We start from the raw sequence: 9,818 nt of genomic DNA, 5'->3' as shown, positions 1-9,818 counted from the left end.
TGGTTTAATACTGACGGGACATGTCACCAGATGAACTGTATAAGTGAGGAGAGTGAGTTCCCCTGATTGTTTAATACACACGGGACATGTAACCAAGTGAACAGTATAAGTGAGGAGAGTGTGTTCCCCTGATTGTTTAATGCACACAGGTCCTGTTACCAGGTAAACAGCATAAGTGAGGAGATTGTGTTCCCCTGATGGTTTAATACTGATGGGACATTTTCGCAGGTGAACAGTATAAGTGAGGAGAGTGTGTTCCCCTGATGGTTTAATACACACAGGACATGTCAACAGGTGAACAGTATAAGTGCGGAGAGTGAGTTCCCCTGATTGTTTAATCCTGACGGGACATTTTACCAGGAGAACAGTATAAGTGAGGAGAGTGTGTTCCCATGATTGTTTAATATGCACGGGACATGTAACCAAGTGAACAATATAAGTGAGGAGAGTGTGTTCCCCTGATGGTTTAACACGCACGGGACATTTTACCAGGTGAACAGTATAAGTGAGGAGAGTGTGTTCCCCTGATGGTTTAATATACTCGGGACATGTTACCAAGTGAAATGTATAATTGAGGAGAGTGTGTTCCCCTGATGGTTTAATATAGACGGTACATGTCACCAGGTGAACAGTATAAGTGAGGAGATTGTGTTCCCCTGATGGTTTAATATAGACGGGACATGTTCCCAGGTGAACAGTATAAGTGAGGAGAGTGTGTTCCCCTGATGGTTTAATCTACACAGGGCATATTACCAGGTGAACAGTACAAGTGAGGAGAGTGTGTTCCCCTTATGGTTTAATACACACGGGACATGTTACCAGGTGAACAGTATAAGTGAGGAGAGTGTCTTCCCCTCATGGTTTAATACTGACGGGACATGTCACCAGATGAACTGTATAAGTGAGGAGAGTGAGTTCCCCTGATTGTTTAATACACACGGGACATGTAACCAAGTGAACAGTATAAGTGAGGAGAGTGTGTTCCCCTGATTGTTTAATGCACACAGGTCATGTTACCAGGTAAACAGCATAAGTGAGGAGATTGTGTTCCCCTGATGGTTTAATACTGATGGGACATTTTCGCAGGTGAACAGTATAAGTGAGGAGAGTGTGTTCCCCTGATGGTTTAATACACACAGGACATGTCAACAGGTGAACAGTATAAGTGCGGAGAGTGAGTTCCCCTGATTGTTTAATCCTGACGGGACATTTTACCAGGAGAACAGTATAAGTGAGGAGAGTGTGTTCCCATGATTGTTTAATATGCACGGGACATGTAACCAAGTGAACAATATAAGTGAGGAGAGTGTGTTCCCCTGATGGTTTAACACGCACGGGACATTTTACCAGGTGAACAGTATAAGTGAGGAGAGTGTGTTCCCCTGATGGTTTAATATACATACGGCATGATACCAGGTGAACAGTATAAGTGAGGAGAGTGAATTCCCCTGATTGTTTAATACACACGGGACATGTCACCAGGTGAACAGGATAAGTGAGGAGACTGTCTTTACCTTATGGTTTAATACTGACGGGACATGTCACCAGATGAACAGTATAAGTGAGGAGAGTGAGTTCCCCTGATTGTTTAATACACACGGGACATGTAACCAAGTGAACAGTCTTAGTGAGGAGAGTGTGTTCCCTGATTGTTTAATGCACACAGGACATGTTACCAGGTAAACAGCATAAGTGAGGAGATTGTGTTCCCCTGATGGTTTAATACTGATGGGACATTTCCGCAGGTGAACAGTATAAGTGAGGAGAGTGTGTTCCCCTGATTGTTCAATCCTGACGGGACATGTTACCAGGAGAACAGTATAAGTGAGGAGAGTGTGTTCCCCAGATTGTTTAATATGCACAGGACATGTAACCTGGTGAACAGTATAAGTGAGTAGAGTGTGTTCCCCTGATGGTTTAACACGCACGGGACATGTTACCAGGTGAACAGTATAAGTGAGGAGAATGTGTTCCCCTGATGGTTTAATATACACACGACATGATACCAGGTGAACAGTATAAGTGAGGAGACAATATTCCCCTGATTGTTTAATACACACGGGAAATGTCACCAGGTGAACAGGATAAGTGAGGAGAGTGTGTTCCTCTGATTGTTTAATACACACGGGACATGTCACCTGGTGAACAGTATAAGTGAGGAGAGTGTGATCCCGTGATGGTTTAATATACACGGGACATGTTACCAGGTGAACAGTATAAGTGAGGAGAGAGTGTTCTACTGATGGTTTAATATTCACTGGACATGTTACCAGATGAACAGTCTAAGTGAGGAGAGCTTGTTCCCCTGATGGTTTAATATGCACGGGACATGTTACCAGCTGAACAGTATAAGTGAGGAGAGTGTGTTCCCCTGATGGTTTAATACGCAGGGGACATTTCACCAAGTGAACTGTATAAGTGAGGAGAGTGTGTTCCCCTGAAGATTTCATGCACACAGGACATGTTACCAGGTGAACAGTATAAGTGAGGAGAGAGTGTTCCATTGATGGTTTAATGCACACGGGACATGTTACCAGGTGAACAGTATAAGTGAGGAAAGTGTGTTCCCCTGATGGTTTAACACGCACGGGACATGTTACCAGGTGAACAGTATAAGTGAGGAGAGTGTGTTCCCCTGATTGTTTAATACACACGGGACATGTCACCTGGTGAACAGTATAAGTGAGGAGAGTGTGATCCCCTGATGGTTTAATATACACGGGACATGTCACCAGGTGAACAGTATAAGTGCGGAGAGTGTGTTCCCCTGATTGTTTAATACACACGGGACATGTCACCAGGTGAACAGTATAAGTGAGGAGAGTATGTTCCCCTGATTGTTTAATACTCACGGGACATGTTGCCAGGTGAACAGTATAAGTGAGGAGAGTGTGTTCCCCTGATGGTTTAACACGCACGGGACATGTTACCAGGTGAACAGTATAAGTGAGGAGAGTGTGTTCCCCTGATTGTTTAACACTCACGGGACATGTTGCCAGGTGAACAGTATAAGTGAGGAGAGTGTGTTCCCCTGATGGTTTAACACGCACGGGACATTATACCAGGTGAACAGTATAAGTGAGGAGAGTGTGTTCCCCTGATGGTTTAACACGCACGGGACATTATACCAGGTGAACCGTATAAGTGAGGAGAGTGTGTTCCCCTGATTGTTTAATACACACGGGACATGTCACCTGGTGAACAGTATAATTGAGGAGAGTGTGTTCCCCTGATGGTTTAATATACTCGGGACATGTTACCAAGTGAAAGGTATAATTGAGGAGAGTGTGTTCCCCTGATGGTTTCATATACACGGGACATTTTACCTGGAGAACAGTATATGTGAGGGGAGTGCTTTCCCCTGATGGTTTAATATTCACGGGACACGTTACCAGGTGAACAGTATAATTGAGGAGAGTGTGTTCCCCTGATGGTTTAATATACACGGGACATGTTACCAGGTGAACAGTGTAAGTGAGGAGAGTGTATTCCCCTGATTGTTTAATATACCCGGGACATGGCACCAGGAGAACAGTATAAGTGAGGAGAGTGTGTTCCCCTGATGGTTTAACACGCACGGGACATGTTACCAGGTGAACAGTATTAGTGAGGAGAGTGTGTTCCCCTGATTGTTTAATACTCACGGGACATGTTGCCAGGTGAACAGGATAAGTGAGGAGAGTGTCTTCCCCTTATGGTTTAATACTGACGGGACATGTCACCAGATGAACAGTATAAGTGAGGAGAGTGAGTTCCCCTGATTGTTTAATACACACGGGACATGTAACCAAGTGAACAGTATAAGTGAGGAGAGTGTGTTCCCCTGATTGTTTAATGCACACAGGACATGTTACCAGGTAAACAGCATAAGTGAGGAGATTGTGTTCCCCTGATGGTTTAATACTGATGGGACATTTCCGCAGGTGAACAGTATAAGTGAGGAGAGTGTGTTCCCCAGATTGTTTAATATGCACAGGACATGTTACCAGGTGAACAGTATAAGTGAGTAGAGTGTGTTCCCCTGATGGTTTAACACGCACGGGACATGTTACCAGGTGAACAGTATAAGTGAGGAGAGTGTGTTCCCCTGATGGTTTAATATACACACGACATGATACCAGGTGAACAGTATAAGTGAGGAGACAATATTCCCCTGATTGTTTAATACACACGGGAAATGTCACCAGGTGAACAGGATAAGTGTGGAGAGTGTGTTCCCCTGATTGTTTAATACACACGGGACATGTCACCTGGTGAACAGTATAAGTGAGGAGAGTGTGATCCCGTGATGGTTTAATATACACGGGACATGTTACCAACTGAACAGTATAAGTGAGGAGAGAGTGTTCCACTGATGGTTTAATATTCACTGGACATGTTACCAGATGAACAGTCTAAGTGAGGAGAGCGTGTTCCCCTGATGGTTTAATATGCACGGGACATGTTAACAGCTGAACAGTATAAGTGAGGAGAGTGTGTTCCCCTGATGGTTTAATACGCAGGGGACATTTCACCAAGTGAACTGTATAAGTGAGGAGAGTGTGTTCCCCTGAAGATTTAATGCACACAGGACATGTTACCAGGTGAACAGTATAAGTGAGGAGAGAGTGTTCCATTGATGGTTTAATGCACACGGGACATGTTACCAGGTGAACAGTATAAGTGAGGAAAGTGTGTTCCCCTGATGGTTTAACACGCACGGGACATGTTACCAGGTGAACAGTATAAGTGAGGAGAGTGTGTTCCCCTGATTGTTTAATACACACGGGACATGTCACCTGGTGAACAGTATAAGTGAGGAGAGTGTGATCCCCTGATGGTTTAATATACACGGGACATGTCACCAGGTGAACAGTATAAGTGCGGAGAGTGTGTTCCCCTGATTGTTTAATACACACGGGACATGTCACCAGGTGAACAGTATAAGTGAGGAGAGTATGTTCCCCTGATTGTTTAATACTCACGGGACATGTTGCCAGGTGAACAGTATAAGTGAGGAGAGTGTGTTCCCCTGATGGTTTAACACGCACGGGACATGTTACCAGGTGAACAGTATAAGTGAGGAGAGTGTGTTCCCCTGATTGTTTAACACTCACGGGACATGTTGCCAGGTGAACAGTATAAGTGAGGAGAGTGTGTTCCCCTGATGGTTTAACACGCACGGGACATTATACCAGGTGAACAGTATAAGTGAGGAGAGTGTGTTCCCCTGATGGTTTAACACGCACGGGACATTATACCAGGTGAACCGTATAAGTGAGGAGAGTGTGTTCCCCTGATTGTTTAATACACACGGGACATGTCACCTGGTGAACAGTATAATTGAGGAGAGTGTGTTCCCCTGATGGTTTAATATACTCGGGACATGTTACCAAGTGAAAGGTATAATTGAGGAGAGTGTGTTCCCCTGATGGTTTCATATACACGGGACATTTTACCTGGAGAACAGTATATGTGAGGGGAGTGCTTTCCCCTGATGGTTTAATATTCACGGGACACGTTACCAGGTGAACAGTATAATTGAGGAGAGTGTGTTCCCCTGATGGTTTAATATACACGGGACATGTTACCAGGTGAACAGTGTAAGTGAGGAGAGTGTATTCCCCTGATTGTTTAATATACCCGGGACATGGCACCAGGTGAACAGTATAAGTGAGGAGAGTGTGTTCCCCTGATTGTTTAATACACACGGGACATGTCACCTGGTGAACAGGATAAGTGAGGAGAGTGTGTTCCCCTGATGATTTAATATACACGGGACATGTTACCTGGTGAACAGTATAAGTGAGGAGAGTGTGTTCCCCTGATTGTTTAATACACACGGGACATGTCACCAGGTGAGCAGTATAAGTGAGGAGAATGTGTTCCCCTGATTGTTTAATACTCACGGGACATGTTGCCAGGTGAACAGTATAAGTGAGGAGAGTGTGTTCCCCTGATGGTTTAACACGCACGGGACATGTTGCCAGGTGAACAGGATAAGTGAGGAGAGTGTCTTCCCCTTATGGTTTAATACTGACGGGACATGTCACCAGATGAACAGTATAAGTGAGGAGAGTGAGATCCCCTGATTGTTTAATACACACGGGACATGTAACCAAGTGAACAGTATAAGTGAGGAGAGTGTGTTCCCCTGATTGTTTAATGCACACAGGACATGTTACCAGGTAAACATCATAAGTGAGGAGATTGTGTTCCCCTGATGGTTTAATACTGATGGGACACATCCGCAGGTGAACAGTATAAGTGAGGAGAGTGTGTTCCCCAGATTGTTTAATATGCACAGGACATGTTACCAGGTGAACAGTATAAGTGAGTAGAGTGTGTTCCCCTGATGGTTTAACACGCACGGGACATGTTACCAGGTGAACAGTATAAGTGAGGAGAGTGTGTTCCCCTGATGGTTTAATATACACACGACATGATACCAGGTGAACAGTATAAGTGAGGAGACAATATTCCCCTGATTGTTTAATACACACGGGAAATGTCACCAGGTGAACAGGATAAGTGTGGAGAGTGTGTTCCCCTGATTGTTTAATACACACGGGACATGTCACCTGGTGAACAGTATAAGTGAGGAGAGTGTGATCCCGTGATGGTTTAATATACACGGGACATGTTACCAGGTGAACAGTATAAGTGAGGAGAGAGTGTTCCACTGATGGTTTAATATTCACTGGACATGTTACCAGATGAACAGTCTAAGTGAGGAGAGCGTGTTCCCCTGATGGTTTAATATGCACGGGACATGTTACCAGCTGAACAGTATAAGTGAGGAGAGTGTGTTCCCCTGATGGTTTAATACGCAGGGGACATTTCACCAAGTGAACTGTATAAGTGAGGAGAGTGTGTTCCCCTGATGATTTAATGCACACAGGACATGTTACCAGGTGAACAGTATAAGTGAGGAGAGAGTGTTCCATTGATGGTTTAATGCACACGGGACATGTAACCAGGTGAACAGTATAAGTGAGGAAAGTGTGTTCCCCTGATGGTTTAACACGCACGGGACATGTTACCAGGTGAACAGTATAAGTGAGGAGAGTGTGTTCCCTGATTGTTTAATACACACGGGACATGTCACCTGGTGAACAGTATAAGTGAGGAGAGTGTGATCCCCTGATGGTTTAATATACACGGGACATGTCACCTGGTGAACAGGATAAGTGAGGAGAGTGTGTTCCCCTGATGATTTAATATACACGGGACATGTTACCTGGTGAACAGTATAAGTGAGGAGAGTGTGTTCCCCTGATTGTTTAATACACACGGGACATGTCACCAGGTGAGCAGTATAAGTGAGGAGAATGTGTTCCCCTGATTGTTTAATACTCACGGGACATGTTGCCAGGTGAACAGTATAAGTGAGGAGAGTGTGTTCCCCTGATGGTTTAACACGCACGGGACATGTTGCCAGGTGAACAGGATAAGTGAGGAGAGTGTCTTCCCCTTATGGTTTAATACTGACGGGACATGTCACCAGATGAACAGTATAAGTGAGGAGAGTGAGATCCCCTGATTGTTTAATACACACGGGACATGTAACCAAGTGAACAGTATAAGTGAGGAGAGTGTGTTCCCCTGATTGTTTAATGCACACAGGACATGTTACCAGGTAAACAGCATAAGTGAGGAGATTGTGTTCCCCTGATGGTTTAATACTGATGGGACATTTCCGCAGGTGAACAGTATAAGTGAGGAGAGTGTGTTCCCCAGATTGTTTAATATGCACAGGACATGTTACCAGGTGAACAGTATAAGTGAGTAGAGTGTGTTCCCCTGATGGTTTAACACGCACGGGACATGTTACCAGGTGAACAGTATAAGTGAGGAGAGTGTGTTCCCCTGATGGTTTAATATACACACGACATGATACCAGGTGAACAGTATAAGTGAGGAGACAATATTCCCCTGATTGTTTAATACACACGGGAAATGTCACCAGGTGAACAGGATAAGTGTGGAGAGTGTGTTCCCCTGATTGTTTAATACACACGGGACATGTCACCTGGTGAACAGTATAAGTGAGGAGAGTGTGATCCCGTGATGGTTTAATATACACGGGACATGTTACCAGGTGAACAGTATAAGTGAGGAGAGAGTGTTCCACTGATGGTTTAATATTCACTGGACATGTTACCAGATGAACAGTCTAAGTGAGGAGAGCGTGTTCCCCTGATGGTTTAATATGCACGGGACATGTTACCAGCTGAACAGTATAAGTGAGGAGAGTGTGTTCCCCTGATGGTTTAATACGCAGGGGACATTTCACCAAGTGAACTGTATAAGTGAGGAGAGTGTGTTCCCCTGATAATTTAATGCACACAGGACATGTTACCAGGTGAACAGTATAAGTGAGGAGAGAGTGTTCCATTGATGGTTTAATGCACACGGGACATGTAACCAGGTGAACAGAATAAGTGAGGAAAGTGTGTTCCCCTGATGGTTTAACACGCACGGGACATGTTACCAGGTGAACAGTATAAGTGAGGAGAGTGTGTTCCCCTGATTGTTTAATACACACGGGACATGTCACCTGGTGAACAGTATAAGTGAGGAGAGTGTGATCCCCTGATGGTTTAATATACACGGGACATGTCACCAGGTGAACAGTATAAGTGAGGAGAGTGTGTTCCCCTGATGGTTTAATATACACACGACATGATACCAGGTGAACAGTATAAGTGAGGAGAGTGAATTCCCCTGATTGTTTAATACACACGGGACATGTCACCAGGTGAACAGGATAAGTGAGGAGAGTGTCTTCCCCTTATGGTTTAATACTGACGGGACATGTCACCAGATGAACAGTATAAGTGAGGAGAGTGAGTTCCCCTGATTGTTTAATACACACAGGACATGTTACCAGGTAAACAGCGTAAGTGAGGAGATTGTGTTCCCCTGATGGTTTAATACTGATGGGACATTTCCGCAGGTGAACAGTATAAGTGAGGAGAGAGTTTTCCCCTGATTGTTTAACCCTGACGGGACATGTTACCAGGAGAACAGGATAAGTGAGGAGAGTGTGTTCCCCAGATTGTTTAATATGCATGGGACATGTTACCAGGTGAACAGTATAAGTGAGTAGAGTGTGTTCCCCTGATGGTTTAACATGCACGGGACATGTTACCAGGTGAACAGTATAAGTGAGGAGAGTGTGTTCCCCTGATGGTTTAATATACACACGACATGATACCAGGTGAACAGTATAAGTGAGGAGAGTGAATTCCCCTGATTGTTTAATACACACGGGAAATGTCACCAGGTGAACAGGATAAGTGAGGAGAATGTGTTCCCCTGATGGTTTAATATTCACTGGACATGTTACCAGATGAACAGTATAAGTGAGGAGAGTGTGTTCCCCTGATGCTTTAATACGCACGGGACATTTCACCAAGTGAACTGTATAAGTGAGGAGAGTGTGTTCCCCTGATGATTTAATGCACACAGGACATGTTACCAGGTGAACAGTATAAGTGAGGAGAGAGTGTTCCATTGATGGTTTAATGCACACGGGACATGTTACCAGGTGAACAGTATAAGTGAGGAAAGTGTGTTCCCCTGATGGTTTAACACGCAGGGGACATGTTACCAGGTGAACAGTATAAGTGAGGAGAGTGTGTTCCCCTGATTGTTTAATACACACGGGACATGTCACCTGGTGAACAGTATAAGTGAGGAGAGTGTGATCCCCTGATGGTTTAATATACACGGGACATGTCACCAGGTGAACAGTATAAGTGCGGAGAGTGTGTTCCCCTGATTGTTTAATGCACACGGGACATGTCACCAGGTGAACAGTATAAGTGAGGAGA

This window comes from Heterodontus francisci, chromosome 28, assembly GCF_036365525.1.
Source record: "Heterodontus francisci isolate sHetFra1 chromosome 28, sHetFra1.hap1, whole genome shotgun sequence".
Classification (NCBI taxonomy): Eukaryota; Metazoa; Chordata; class Chondrichthyes; order Heterodontiformes; family Heterodontidae; genus Heterodontus; species Heterodontus francisci.
This window is presented reverse-complemented; position numbering follows the sequence as displayed.